Source organism: Pteropus medius, unplaced genomic scaffold (genome assembly GCF_902729225.1).
Source record: "Pteropus medius unplaced genomic scaffold, Ma_sr-lr_union100, whole genome shotgun sequence".
NCBI lineage: Eukaryota > Metazoa > Chordata > Mammalia > Chiroptera > Pteropodidae > Pteropus > Pteropus medius.
The window spans coordinates 13204466-13220316 of record NW_024349803.1 but is presented as its reverse complement, the minus strand read 5'-3'; the positions used below and the strand labels follow the sequence as shown (position 1 = coordinate 13220316).

The 15851-nt window shown below is 35.4% G+C and overlaps 1 protein-coding gene and 2 pseudogenes across 2 annotated transcripts in view; 1 reads left to right on the top strand and 2 right to left on the bottom strand.

Moving 5' to 3' along the window:
- Positions 1–15851, top strand: part of TFDP2 (transcription factor Dp-2) — a 145361-nt gene that overhangs the window by 68619 nt on the left and 60891 nt on the right. The gene's annotated exons all lie outside the window — the stretch shown is intronic.
- Positions 10137–11086, bottom strand: LOC120582163 (ribosomal protein L18-like; annotated as a pseudogene).
- On the bottom strand, positions 11382–11752 carry LOC120582164 (10 kDa heat shock protein, mitochondrial-like; annotated as a pseudogene).

Below are 15851 nucleotides of genomic sequence, written 5' to 3'. Positions count from 1 at the left end.
TTACTATGCCCTATTCTGTATGCTCAATAATACTAATAGGCATATTTCTGTTTATGTAAATGTGTAGTGTGGTTGAGAGTTAAGGGAGACAGGAGTAGATCAGAAGGTATTTCTTCTACTTATCTGTTGCCCAGGTTGAACATGCGCCAGATTATTATAGGACCTTTTAGCCTCAAGAATTCAATTCTGGGAAGGCTGAGTTTAGCCGGCAGCCAGCTAGTGGAACCCAGCTTAATCTCCTCTGATATCCCATGGTCAGATAGGTAAAAATACACAGAGAAGCCAAGATACAAATAGAATCAGAAACTAGAAATATAAATTAAAAGATGTCAGGCCTTTGGAGGATTTTCTATGAATAAAAGTAAAGACAGACCTCTGAGATAGAATAGCAGGGACAGGCAGGAAAATGGTAGATTTTCCGCCTATTCACTGCATACCTACGGTTTAAGGAAGTGGGATCTTTGCCAACCAGAAACTTGGCAGCTACCCCCTGTGGTGTTGCAACTGCTATCTGTAGCATCCAGGGCTCTTTTTCTCCCTCCCATCTCTTATCATTACCTCTTTACCACAGTTCTGGAAAGGAAGGGGCAGGAGTGAACTGGTTATGGTGCATTTTCAGATGTGAAAAGAATTGAGTAAGAAAGGGCAGAGTGAAGAAACAACTCTTGGTTTGGCCCTACTTTTGACCAGGGAAGAACTATATTCTGTTTCAGAGTATCCGGGATTAAATTACCAGCCACATGTATCACATAACAAGGCAACAGAATCAGGAGAGTCTTCTTTAGATCATCGGAGCCATAGTATATCAGAGGATTCTTAACCTAGAACCCACAAACTGACTTCAAGGCATGACAGCCTAAATTCATAAACAAAATTCTATGCTCTGAGAGTATGTCATTTTAATGGGATTCCCAAAGAGATCCTTAGATTCCGAAATAGATAAGAGCCCTAATATATGACTACTTAACACCAGAAATTTGACTAAGAGTTGTATGAATCAATCTTTTCTCTAACTTATGAACTGAGAGTTAAAAGTCAAATAATACTCAGGTGGACAGTAAAGAGAAGACATCAACTAGAATTTACCTAATTGTTTTCTTAGCAAACACCAAAGATGGATAGTTTTCTCAATTTTCAAATAATTGACAGCATTTTGTAAAAAGCCATTATGAGCTTATTAACAAATTCTGCAAAATAAAAGAAGAAAATCTTATATTTAAGACACAGAGGAAAATCATGCTTGGGAAAAAAATTGAGAAAGGACACAAGATAATATTAGATGGTATTTGCTTTCTTCTTGAAATCATTTAAAGAATCTGAAATAGTATGTAAAAGACAACAGATTGACACAGAAGGGAGCCAGCTGAGATACCAGCAAAGATTAGCAATAATAGCTAAATATTTATTGAGTACCTGATACTGTATTAAAACCCTTCATGAATTAGCTAATTAAATCTAATTTAGTGATTATTTCCAAGAAAGTTGAAGTAAATAGGTTGAATTACTTCCCTAAGATTATGCAACTAGTAAGAGGTAGGTTTCAGATTTGAATCCAGGTAGAGTGCCTCCAGGGCCCTGGAGCTAGGGGGAATACAGATGATTACAAAAGATCTTGAATCATTCTTTGTACTTCTCTGTATTTTAAAATTTCTTCAAGACTCCTCAAAACTCATAGACATGTTAAAATTTAGTATACTATTAAAATCCATGATCAAGGAGTCAAAAGATGGTGGTGAAAATGAAGTCCATGATATAGAAGAGACGTTGGAGAAGGTCTTCCAAAATACAGTAGTAGAAAAGGATCAAAGATATGAAAATGATAGTTACAGAGCATAGAGATTCCATATGTAGATAAATAGTATTCCTGAGAAAAGGAGAATAATAAATAGAAGAGAAGCAATAATCAGTGGTAAAATGGAAGACAACATCCTTGAGCTCAAAGAAGACCTAAGTTTACAGTTTAAAGGATTTCACTGATATATGGAGAACACTAGATATATAAGGTTGAAAAGTTTGAGGAAAGTTAAAAAGGTATACTGTAAACATCCAGGCAAGGGGTGAAAAAATTCTAAATTATAAAATTCTAAAAATTAAAAAATTCTAAAAATTATAACTATAACTAATCAGGTTTCCTGTTCACTAAGTAACAAAGACAATGGAACAATATTTACGGTTTTATTAGGAAAAAGATAATGTCTACAGTGTTATTAACAAAAAACAAAATAAAGATAATATTAAAGAGCAGCAAGAATAATAGTGACAGAGTGTAAAACCACTTTGCCGGTAATTAGAATTAAAAATGAACATATTATCATATAAATTTAAAAGACAGAGACTCAGGTTGGGTCAAAATCAATACCCAAGATTCACACTACCTGATTTTGAGGCTTACTATGAAGGTACAGTAATCAAGACAGTATAGTACAGTAGTACCCCCTTATCTGTGGTTTTGCTTTCTGCAGTTTCAGTGACCCATGGTCAACCATGGTCCAAAAATATTAAATGGAAAATTCTGGAGATAAACAGTTCATAAGTTGTAAATTGCACACTGTCCTGAGTAGTGTAATGAAATCTTGGACCATCATACCCAGGGCATGAATCATCCTTTTGTTCAGTGTATCCACACTGTATATGCTACCTACCTGTCACTGAGTAGCTGTCTAGATTATCAGATCAACTTTTCGAGATATTTCAGTGCTTATTTTCAAGTAACCCTTATAGTAGCCTAACATCATGTCACAATGCCTACGTCATTCAACTTACTTCATCTCATCACCTAGGCTTTGTATCATCATCTCACATCACAAGAAGCAGGGTAAATAGAGTACAATAAGATATTTCAAGAGAGAGAAACCACATTCACATAACTTTTGTAACAGTATGTTGTTCTATTTACTAGTTATTGTTAATTTCTTATTGTGCCTAATTTATAAAGTAAACTTCATCATAGGTATGCATTTACAGGGGAAAAAAAACCATAATATATGTAGGGTTCTGTACTATCCATGGTTTTAGGCATTCACTGGAGGTCTTGGAATGTATCCTCCACAGATAAGGAGGACTACTGTATTAGCAAAAGAATACATAGTAGAGAAGAATAGAGAACTCAGAAATAGACCTAGACAAATGAAGTCAACTGATCTTCGACAAAGAAGGAAGGGCAATTTAATGGAGAAAGGAGTCTTTTCAACAAATGAGACTGGAGTGAATCATTGAAGGCTACATGCAAAATAATGAACCTAGATACAGCCCTTACACCTCAAAATGGATCATAGACCTAAATATAAAACAAAAAGACAAAACTTCTAGAGAAAATCTAAGCAATCTTAGATTTGGCAATGGCTTTTTAGGTGCAACAGCAAAACGCATATCTGATAAAGGACTTTACAAAGTTAGCCAATTGCAAAGTTAGGGAGCAGGACACAAAAGCTGCCCTTACTTCTCACACTAGTTGTAAGTTCCAGAGTCTCCAAAACCACCTTTAGGTTCTGTAATTCTCTAGAAGGACTCACAGAATTCACTGAAAGCTCTTATACTCACAGTCTTGGTTTACTACAGTTGAAGGATATGTATTAAAATTAGTCAAGTGGAAAAGCACATAGAGCAGAGTCCAGAAATGTACCAGACGTGGAGCTTCCAGTTGTCCTCTCTCCATGGAGTTAGGTACAACTTTACTTTCCCTGTACTGATGTTTGACAACACACACCCAGTATTGCCAGCCAGAGAAGCTTACATGAGCTTTGGTGTCCAGAATCTTTACTGAGGTTCAATCATGTAAACCTGATCAGCTACTCAGTGCCCGATTTAAGTCTCCATTCCCTCAGGAGGTGGAGCTGATACCACAAGACTCAAATGCCCCCATCCTAAATCTCATTGTCAATGTGGCTCAGAGCCTCCACCCTAAATCACATTGTTACTATCTGGCCCAGTGCCCCAGTTAAACAAAGATACTTTTATCAGGCAAGGCATTCCAAAGGTTTAGCATTTACCTCCCAGGAGCAAGGGCAAAAGCCAGTTCTCTCTTTGGCTAAGACTGAATTTTTTACTACCTAAACTTGTATCCAGAATAGAAAAAGAACTTAAAAAGTGGGCAAAAAATCTGAACAGGCACCTCACCAAAGTATGTCTACAAAAGGCAATTAAGCATATGAAAGATACTCAATATCATTCATTAGTAGGGAATTGCACATTAAAACAGCAATGAAATAGCACTAGCACCTTTTAGAATGGCTAAAATCCAAAGAGCTGATGATACAAAATTGCTGACTAGAACGCACAGCAACAGAGACTCACTCATTGTTGGTGCGAATGCATAATGGTGCAGGCAGTTTGGAAGATAGTTTGGTAGTTCTTTACAAAGCTAAACAATCTTCTAGAAGAAGTCCTTCTAGTTCCCATTATTCTTTATATGTTTACTTCTGTGATTAATCTCCCATATATAACCAATTTCTCATCTCTGCCACCCCGCTAAGTAAACACCTTCTTCTCTATCATTTGTGGAACATTTACAGAAGGTAACCATACTAGACAACAGAAAAATCTCAGTATAGTCTTTAAAAGCGGAAATTTCATGGACCATTATATCTGGTCCAGTGCAATAAAATTTGAAATTAATGCAAGAAGTCCAATTATCACTTCTTTCCCCAAATCACTATTAAGTCAAAGCAGAAACCTAAACTATAATGGCTATTAAAAATAACAGTAAATTTTAATTTTATACATACATACACACATACACATATATGTGGGATGCAGACCAAGTTGTATATGTGTTTTTATTATTTTTAAATTGAATGAAACAAACAGTGAATTTGCCTCCTAAAATTAGGCAAAGGTCAGTTAGAGGAGGAATATAATAAAAATTAAAACAAAATCAGAAGATGTGGTTAAAATGAAAAATCTGGTAGATTGGCCATAATAAACAAATAAACTCTAGGAAGTCATTTAGCAAAATGTTGGAATGTTAGAGATATTAATTAGAGGATTTTTATATAGAAATTTTAAAAGTTATCAATTATCATATAGTAGTTATGTTCAGGAATTTGAAAATACTGATGAAAGAAATTATTTGGGGGTGGAAATGTAAATGAACAAAACTGATTTTTTTAAAAGTAGAAAACTTAAAAAGTCTAATACGTTGGAAGAAATAGAAAATGTCCAAAAAAATCACTTTAAAAAAGACTCCTGACAGTTTTATGGGCAAGTTTTTTCCTATTTCTGTGAATAGATAATCCAGGCAATAAAACATGCCGAGTATAAAACCAAAGGTTTCCTGTACATTGAACAAAACCGATTTAACTCAGGTAATAAAACTTAACCATGCAGAAAGTTATAAACCAATTATACACCATAGAAACAAAAGCCTAAGTATTAGCAAATAAAATTAACATTATATTAAGAGAACTATAAACCATAGACCAAGTAGAACCTATACCAAGAAAGTAGAGATGGTTGATTTACTTCTTAAAAATTACCAATAAATCAACACCAAAAAAACCCAAACAATCCAATTAAAAAATGCAGAGAACCTTAATAGACGTTTCTTCAAAGAGACATACAGATGGCCAGTAGACATATAAAAATGCGTTCAACATCACTAATCATGAAAGAAATGCAAATTAGAACTACAAGGAGATATTACCTCACACCTGTCAGAATGGCTATCAACAATAGATCAAAAAACAAGTGTTGGCAAAGCTGTGAAGAAAAGGGAACCCTCGTGCACTGTTGGTGAGATTGCAGATTGGTGCAGCCACTATAGAAAACAGTCTAGACGTTTCTCAAAAAATTAAAAATAGAACTGCCTTATGATCCAGCACTTACACTTCTGGGTATCTATCTAAAGAAATCTAAAACACTAATTTGAAAAGATATATGCACCTCTATCTATGTGCACTGCAGCACTATTTACAATAGCCAAGATATGGAAGCAACCTAAGTGCTCATCAGAAGACAATTAGATAAAGAAGTTGTGGTACATATATACAAAAGAATATTACTCAGCCATAAAAAAAAAAAAAATGAAATCTTATAATTTGCAACAACATGGATGGACCTAGAGGGTGTTATGCTAAGTGAAATAAGTCAGACAGAGGAAGACAAATACTATACAACCTCACTTATATGTGGAACCTAAGGAACAAAATAAACAACAAAAAAAAAACCCAGAAACCAGACTTATAGATACAGAGAACAAACATGGTTGCCAGATGGGAGGCGAGTTGAGGGACTAGGTGAAAAAGGTGAAGGGATTAAGAAGTACAAATTGTTAGTTAACAATAGTACGGCATAGGGAATATAGTCAAAAATACGGTATTAACTGTGTATAGTTCCATGTGTATACCAGACTAATCAGGGGGATCACTTCATAAATTACATAAATATCTAACCACTACACTGTACATTTAAAACTAATAAAATAATATCGAATATCAACTATAATTGAAAAAAATTTTTTCTTAATTATCAATATATCTATATAGGTAGATCAAACAAGAACCATATTTTTTCTGAAATACTTTTTATGCTACATTTTTAAAAATTTGTTCTCTTTGGAAAAAATATAAACTAGGAATTAAAAGGTATCTTTAAATATATACTTTTAAAGTCTATAAGTTATTAGCCAATATCATATTAAATGCCTTTCCATTAGAAAAAGATATTCCCACTTAAAACAGGAACAAGTAAAAATAAACAAAAAATCGATTTTGTTCAAATAAACTCTTATAGAAATTCAAAAACAAAAAAATAAAATAAGAACAAGTAAGGAGATCCACTGGCACCACTATTATTTACTTGGTTTTCTGTTGTTTTATTTTTTAAAGTCAGATTTGTTGAGGTATAATTTACATGCAGTAAAGTTCACTATTTTTTGGCGGGGTTTTGTTTTTTTGGTTTTTGTTTTTTTGGTATATAGTTTGGGCCCTACTACCTTGTTAAACTCATTAAAATTAAAATATTAAAAATTAATGTTTACTAAAATTATTACTTCAATAATGTTTTCATAGATTGTTTTGGATTATCTATGCCAAACAACATTCCTTAGAGAGAGACACCACTTTCTCATAATGTACTATCCTTTTTAACTTATTGCTGAATTCACTTTGCTAACATTTAGTTAAGAATGTTTTTGATGATAAAATATACATAACACAAAACTTACTATTTTAACTATTTTCAAGGATATATTTTGTTGGCTTTAACTACATTCATATTGCTGTGCAATCATCACCACTATCCATCTCCAGAACTTCTGTGTCATTCCCAAATAAAACTCATTAAACAATAATTCCCCATTCCTTCTTCTCTAGCTACTGGTAACCATTCTTCTAATTTCTGTCTCTATGAATTTGAATGTGTTCTAGTTACTTTCCATCATAAGACGTAGATTATTTTACTTTTTGTGTCTGGCTTATTTCAGTTAGCATAATATTTTCAAGGTTTATCCATGTTGTAGCACGTGTCAGCATTTCCTTCCTTTTTAAGGCTTGATAAGGTTTTTTGTGACTATGTTCATGGAGGATAGTGGTTTGGAATTTTTTGTAACTTTTTGCCGATTTTGGTATCAGTTTAGTGCTGGCCTTATCAAAGGAGTTGGAAGTGTTTCCTCCTCTTTTGTTTTCTGGGAAGATTTGTATGATGTTAGATTAGTATTTTTCCATAAATATTTGATAGAAATTGCCAACGAAGCCATCTGGGCCTGGATTTTTCCTTGTGAGAAGGTTTTAAAGTGGAAATTCAATTTCTGTAATAAGTATAGGGCTATTCAGGTTGTCTGTTTTTCCTCGAATGAGCTTTGGTGGTTTGTGTCTTTCAATGAATTTGAAAATGTGTTGTTTAATTTCTAAATATTGGGGATTTTCCAGAAGTCTGTTACTGATTTCTAGTTCAATTCTATTGTGATCAGAGAACATTTGAGGGGGGCGGGTATTATTTAAATTGTTTTGTAATTTTGAAGTTTGCTTTGAGATCTGTTGTATGGTGTATCTTAGTAAATGTACCTAATACACTGAAAAGAATGCCAATTTTGCTGATGTTAAGTGAAGTGTCCTATAAATATAAGTGATGTCAAGTTGATTAGTGGTATTGTTCGGATATTCTGTGTCCTTACTATCTGTCTGCTTGGTCTGTTGATTACAAAGAGAGAAATATGTTGGTCTCCAATTATGATGTTGATTTTTCCATTTCTCCTTCGAGTTGTCAGTTTTCCCTACATATATTTTGAAATTGTTGAGTGCATACACATTGAGGATTGTTTTGTGTTATTTTGTTTATTTGTTTGTAGTGTTTTCTTTTGTCATTATGTATTATCTGTCTTAATCCTTGGTAACATTCTTTTTAAGTTCTTTTATTTTTAGCATTTGCTCTAAGGTTTACAGTGTACACCATATCATACCATGTATACTTCCATTTCCTCTCTCCCATCTTTGGTGCTGTTGTTAGCATATATCTTATTTTTACATAGATATAAACTCTATAATACACTGCTAATTTTTTTTATTAAGTTTATTGTAGTAACATTGGTTAATACAATTATATAATTTTCAGGTGTACATTATAATTTGACATCTATATATTCTATTGTGTTTACCACCCAAAGTCCAGTTTCCTTCAGTTACCATATATTTGATCCCCTTTACCCACTTCGACCTTCCCCTACCCCCCTAAATTTAACCCCTTTACCCTGTCTACCTCCCCTCTCTCTCACCCCCACCCACTGGTAACCCTGACTCAGCATTTTCTCCTCTGTGGATTTATCCTAATTAAAGAAAGATCTGTGGGACAATTTTAGCAAAGAATGTTTACTACAGCATTATTGATAGGAATGAAAAATTGGAAGCAGTGTGATAAATTAAGTGAGTACAGTTGACCTTAAACAATACAAGTTTGAACTATGTGGTCCACTTACACGTGGATTTTTTTTTTCAATAAATACTGTAAATATATTTTCTCTTATAATTTTCTTAAGATTTTTTCTCTAGCTTACTTTATAGTAAGAATAAAGTATATAATACATATAACATACAAAATAAGTGTTAATTGACTGTTATTGGTAAGGGTTCCAGTCAACAGTAAGCTATTAGTAGTTAAGTTTTTGGAGAGTCAAAAGTTATATGTGCGGATTTTCACTCTGTGGGAGGTCAGTGCCCCAAACTCTGCATTATTCAAGGGTCAACTGTATATTATGACACTAGTATGGTGGTATTCTATAGATATTATAAATTGAATAATTTATTAAGTTAAAAAAATTAAACCATGTACAGTATAATCTCCCACTTTTTTAAAAAAAGAAAAATATGTAGCATAGAAAAGACTTGATATATGTATGTAAACTTAATTATTTCTTGGTGTTTGAATTATAGATGATTTTTACTTTCTTCTATATGTTTTGATATGTTTTGCAATTTTTCTGTATTGTGCATATACAGTATTTTGGACATCATGTCAAAGCATCTAAAAACAAGACCTTTTTCCTCTATCAAGTTAACAAAGACTTTCTTAAAATTATGACTGGTGCTGGCAAAGTTGTGAGAAATTGATGTCTGTTTCATATCCACTTTTTATTCTATTTATTCTTATCTACTTATTCTTCATATACATTTCTGGTGGGAGTGTGAATCAGCACAGGCACTTCGGGAAGCAAACGTAATATATGTCAAACCCCTTAAGATAGTTAAATTCTTACACCCTTTCGGCAGGTTGTCTTTAGAAAAGAATAAGAGAGGTTCGAGTGTAGAAGTGTTTATTACATAATTGTTTATAATGGTAAAATACAGAAACTGTATAAATATGTCCATTATAGGAAAATAAAACATGACACATCCATACGGTGGAATATTATGCATTCATGATTGTGTTTAGAGAATATTTATTGAGGTCTAATAATACTTGTGTTCCATTTTAGTATTCTACTCAAAATGGCAGCTGTGATTCTGATTCTTTCCCTATGTTCTTTGCTATGGCCCCAGATAAGAAAATAAGTGGATTCCTTCTACTGTTTTGTGTAAATAACCAAAATTAGTAAATTGCTTTTTTCTATAACCATTCCTTTATGTGTATTGTATTTGTCTTCTTCGGTTTCTTTTTCTTTTTATCCCAGCATCCAAAATCTTTTTAATAACAAGGCAGGTCTGGGGTTAGTTTTTATAGCCATGCTGTCGGCCTCTGGCGCGCTCCAACGTCTCCCTTGGAGCGCGCGTAGGGTTCATCGTGGCCGTGCAGGGTTTCCGGGACCTTGCAAAATGCCTGGGCACCTCTCGGCCTTTGCGAGGACCAGAGGGCTGAACGGTGCCACAGCCCTTGGGGGAGCCGAGGGCCGGCTGGGCCAAGGTGAGGACCTTGCCCCCGCCTTGCGTATGCCGCTCCGGGCGTGGCTTCTCACACGCAGTGCACACGCCTTCTGCTTGGGCACCTCCTGCACACGCACGTCATCGGTTATAGTCTCTCCAGCCGCAGAGGTTTCGCACTCCAGGCCTGGAAGCTTCATCTGCCGGATCACCTGGAATAGGGACAGAGGTGGTGGGTTGGTGCGACACATGAACAACCTTGGTTGAAGACGAAGTTGTTTCGTCTGGCCAGGAACCTTTAGAGCTTGACCAACGGACTCAGGTAGACAGACGTCTTGGCGCTTGGGCTCCTTGTCCCGAACCTTTCGGTCTTTCTTGTACGAGGAGGATGTCGACTCCTGGGACGCCACTTCCTGGTCCATCAGGTCTGGAAAGTTTTCTCAGTTTCAATTTATTTGCCTTACTTTTAGTTACGGGTACTATGTGAGCCTTTTCGCGGTTCTTTTCTGCCTGAAATGCTCTTCTCTCTGCTTTTACTTATGGATGACACCTCATCTTCCAGGTTGCAGCTTAAATATGATTCCCCTCAGAGATCTTCCTGGACCACCTTATTTAAAAGAACATGCATATAATACCCCCTTCCCAGCTTTCTGGTGTCCACTAGTTTCTTTCATGGCATAAACACAATTGATACTTTTGTATCTGTTTACTTGTTTATAGTGTTTCTTCCATTAGACTAATTTTCTGAGGCTAGGGATTATATCTTTTCCTTCACCAGTATATTTTTTGGTCCCCTTCTGTTGTCTGGCATATTGTTAACAGTTACTAAATATGTGTAAATTGAACGAACAGACCTAATTTTGCAGCTTTGACAACGGCTCACTAAGAATTTATCGTGCAATTTAACTAAAAGTTATTATAATTTAGGTTGTACCAAGTTTATTCTTTTTTGTATATATATAGTTTTTTTAATTTGGAAATGTTTATATCAGTATAGTGAAACTAAATTTTAAGAGACACTGGATGTCGTTAGTTTGGATATCATTAGTTTATTACAAAAGAGACATTTATTACAAAAGAGGAAATGACTTACACGATGAGATTTCAGAACTTCAGTGGCATTGGCAGCTTCACCTGATGCCATTTCAGTAGTGATTTATTTCAGTCTACATACTTTCCAAGAATGTCACCACCTCTAAATAAGAAATAATCCTTGTCGTCTAGAACTACTTTGGCGCCTCCATATTCTGGAAGAACTTTTGTCTCCAACTTGCGCGCTGGTTGAATCTCTCCACCCGTTTCCTTTAGAGCCCGATCGGACAGCCACTTCTGTTGCTTGCAATACTTTTTTTCCTTGAGATTTTTCTGGAAGCATAATGCCTCCTTTGGTTACAGTTTCTGCAGCACTCTTTGCAACTATTGTTCGGTCAGAGAGAAAGAAACTTTCTAAATGCCTGTCCTGCCATGACTCTGCTCTCCCACCACGGCCGCAAGGAGAGACCTGCAGCCTGCCCGTCTGGGCGCGTCCAAGTTTATTCTTCTAACTATTTAATTTATCTTAGCTATATTGGTCTTGATATTTTAATGTATTTTTTGTGGGAATTTAACCCATTGCCGTTTACCCCACTACTCTCTGGCAGTGCTTGTGACTGTAGTATTTATCCCGAGATAACTCACAGATTACAGTCCTAACCTTACCCCCAAAGTTTGCCACAAAATATCTCGCTTTTATTATTATTTTTGCATTGTTCTAGTATATCGATAGTCTTTGAAAACAAACAACATCATTCCATTAGAGCATTCTGTTTTTAGTACTGGCATTTCCATTTACAAAATACAGTAATTCTCGGTGGCTGAAAATGTCAAATCCTAGAAAATGTAGCATTCCTACCCGAGGTGTTAACATCGTTCTCGAACCCTTGTTAGCCAGGGATTCATTCGATGAATCCGATTGACGTATGCATTTCCATTCATTAGGATTAGAGAGACAAGTTCTGTTTAGAAGAAACTCCAAGAACAGTTGTTTTTTTTAATATATGTGCTGCCGAAGCGAGCACCAAGAACAGTTTTTATATTTTATTTTCACATCGAAAACCAGTGGGATTTGCTTCAGCCTCAAAGAGTGTGTTTATGTAAAATTAAATTAATGCTGGCAGCAAGCTGCATTTTTTTTTTCTAAACGGGTAATGGGTTAAAGAAAGGAGGTTAGGTTAGACTATAGAGGTAAGAGAAGCTAATATAGTAGTGGTAGAACTACTTATTCCTGGATTCGGAGGAGTGGGTAGACTTTGACGAGGTAAAGAACAGGGGGAAAGACATTTTTGACTAGAGAGCTGTATGTATGTTTCTTTTAATAGACGTTATTTTATTTTATTTTTTTTTTAGCCTAGTTCTAGGTTCACAGCAAAACTGAGCGGAAAGTACAGAGATTTCCCATACATAAATGTACAGTTCAGTGGTACCGAATACATTCATAATGTTGTACAACCATCATACCATATAACTCATAACTCTTTCCATCTTGTAAAACTGAAACTCTATACCCATTAAACAATAACTTCCTATCTGTATTCTCTCTCCCACTTCGACCCTGTCAGCCACCATTTTACTTTATGTCTATATGATTTTGACTGCTCTAAGTATCTCTTACAAGTGAAACCATGCAGTATTTGGCTTTGTGGTGACTGGCTTATTTCACTCAGTATATTGTTCTCTTGGGTCATCCATGTTGAAGCATATGCCAGAATTTCCTTCCTTTTTAAGGCTAATATTCCATTGTGTGTGTGTGTGTATGCGTATGTGTGTGTGTACCCCATTTTGTTTATCATTCATCCATTAGTGGACACATGGGTTGTTTCCATATTTTATCTATTGTCAGTAATGGTGCTATGAACATGGGAATACATATATCTCTGTGAGATCCTGCTTTCAATTCTTTTGGGTATGTACCTAGACTTGAAATTGACCCAGCAGAATCAAAATAATTCTATTTTTAATTTTTTGAAGACTCGACATTGCAATTTCCTCAGCAGTTTTACCATTTTACATTCCCACCAATGCACGGGGGTTCTAATTTCTCTACATCTTCACCAACACTGGATGTTTCCTTTTCTGTTTTGTTTGGTTTTGTTTTTTCTTTTTTTATAGTAGCCATCCTAATGGATTTGAGGGGATATCTTATTGTAATTTTGACTTTCATTTCCATAGTGATTAGTGATTTTGAGCATCGTCTCATATGCATATTGGTAATTTGCATATCTTTGGAGAAATGTCTATTCAAGTCCTTTGCCTATTTTTGAATTGGGTCGTTTGGTTTTTTGTTGATGAGTTTTAAGCGTTTTCTATATATTCTGAGTATTAATCCCTTATCAGATATGTGATTTGTATGGGTCAGTTTGTTTCTCTCTCGCAGGTTTCAAGATTCTTTTTCTTTGTCTCTGTCTTTTGAAAGTTTGGATATAATGTGTTTTTCTGTGGTTTACCTTACTTAGAGTTTGTTGAGCTTCTTGGGTGTTTATATCCATGTCATTAAGTTGGGTACGTTTTCAGCTGTTATTTTTTCAAATATTCTCTCAGACCCTTTCTGTCTTCTCCTTCTGGAAGTGTTAGTCCACTTAATGGCGTCCCACAGGTCCCTTAGCCTCGATTCACTTTTCTCCAATAATTTTTTCTTTCTGTTCCACAGACTCAATTTCTATTGTCCTGACTTCAAGTTTGCCATTTCTTTCTTCTTCCTGTTGAAATCTGCCTTTGAATCCCTCCAGTGAATTTTTCATTTCAGTATTTTACTTTTCAACTCCAGAATTTATTTTCGGTTTCTTTTTAGGTTTTCTCTCTGTTACTGTTTTGAATCTGTTCATAAATCATTTTCTTGACTTTCTCCACGTCTTCCTTTAGTTCTTTGAGCATCTGTAAGTCAGTTGTTTTAAAATCTTTGTCAGGTATATCTGAATCAGTTCTTTTTCAGGGACAGTTCCTGTTGATTTATTGAGTTTTTCATTTGAATTGGCTGTGCTTTCTTGTGTCTTGGCCCTGCTTTTCCTGTCTCTTGTGGTTTTTGTTGAAAAGTGGCCACTTGAATCTAACAATGTGGTATCCCTGGAAATCAGAATCTCCCTCTTCCCCAATGATTTTTTTATTGTTTGTTACTGTTTTTGTTCATTTTTTAAAAATTGCTGTAGGTTGCCTCTGTGTTGAGGTCAGCCTGAAGTGTAAACTTAAGTTCTTTTCAAGTCTTTTCTGAGCTTTTCTCTGGGTATGTGGTCACTTTCTAATTTTCCCCATATATGTAGTTGTTTTTAAATATCCTACTCTTTAGTGTCTGGATCCCAAAAAGGTGAAAAGATGGGGAAGAGAATGGCAACACTCCTTTAAATCCCCTGGAAGTTACTTAGGTCAGAGGGTGAAGGGCTTGCAACAAATGGGAGGAGATACAACAAAAGTGTCTACCTGCCTCTTTGTCTGTACCTCTGTGATCAGAAGCAGCAATCCCCAAACAGAGCATAGATGCCCGATGTTTGGAGGACAGGGTTCTTTGTACCCACCATGGCTCTCATGCTGTGTGCACAGCTGCCTGACAAGTGCCTGGGGTTGGAGGATGGGGAGCTACTACTGCACTAGCAGGTATAAATTGAGCAAAATTAACTGCAACTTAACATCCAAGTCTTCTCTTGGAAGTTGCAACCCTACATTAGATTTTAGGATTCCAGAATAGTTTTTTCAGACAGATTCTGCCAGTGCAGTTGTCTACATAGGTAGACAGGTAGGTTCCTGATGCTTCCTACTCTTCCATCTTCCCAGAATCATTTTTCCTACATGAGTTTTGAAGACGGGACTACAGGAATATCTTTGGCATGTTTGGGAAACATTACAAAAAATTGTAGGTTACTAGTGGAGAAGGTAGCTAGTTGCTGAAAATTAGTAATGGAAAGTTATTATAAAAATTCTTCTAAGTTTAATCACTAAAAGCCTGGCTAAAACAGTTGGAATTTCTTCTGTTGTCAGTAGAGTCCTTTTAACAGATGGAGAGCTGCTGAAGGTATTCAGTCTTTAAAGGACTTTTGTTCATTCATTTATTTGTTTAATAAATATCATTTGAGTACATACTGTGTGCTCCATGGTTTTCTAGACAGGAAGGGTACAGGGATAAAATAGGGGGTGTGGAGAATGAGAAACCTACTGTGGAGGAATTTACACAGTACTGGAAATGACAGACATGTAAGTTACAAGGAATGTGATAAACGTAATAAATCTGTCCCACAGTGCTGTGGGAACTTCAAATAGGACCAGGTCTGCCTTAGGGAATTGAGATTATCTTAACTGAGGAGATGACATTTTATGGTTTCGGAGGAGCAGTACTAGTTTACCAAAGGAAAAATATTGAGAATTTAACAGTAAAGTCATGCTGTTTAGAGAATGGTAAATAAGTCATGCATCTGGAGTTGTAGGAGATGAGCCTAGAAAAACAATTTGACATCAAATGATTAGAGACCTAATATGATCTATCTGATGAGGGAACCATCAAAGGTGTTTAGGTAGTGGACTGAAACGATTTTTTTCTCCCAT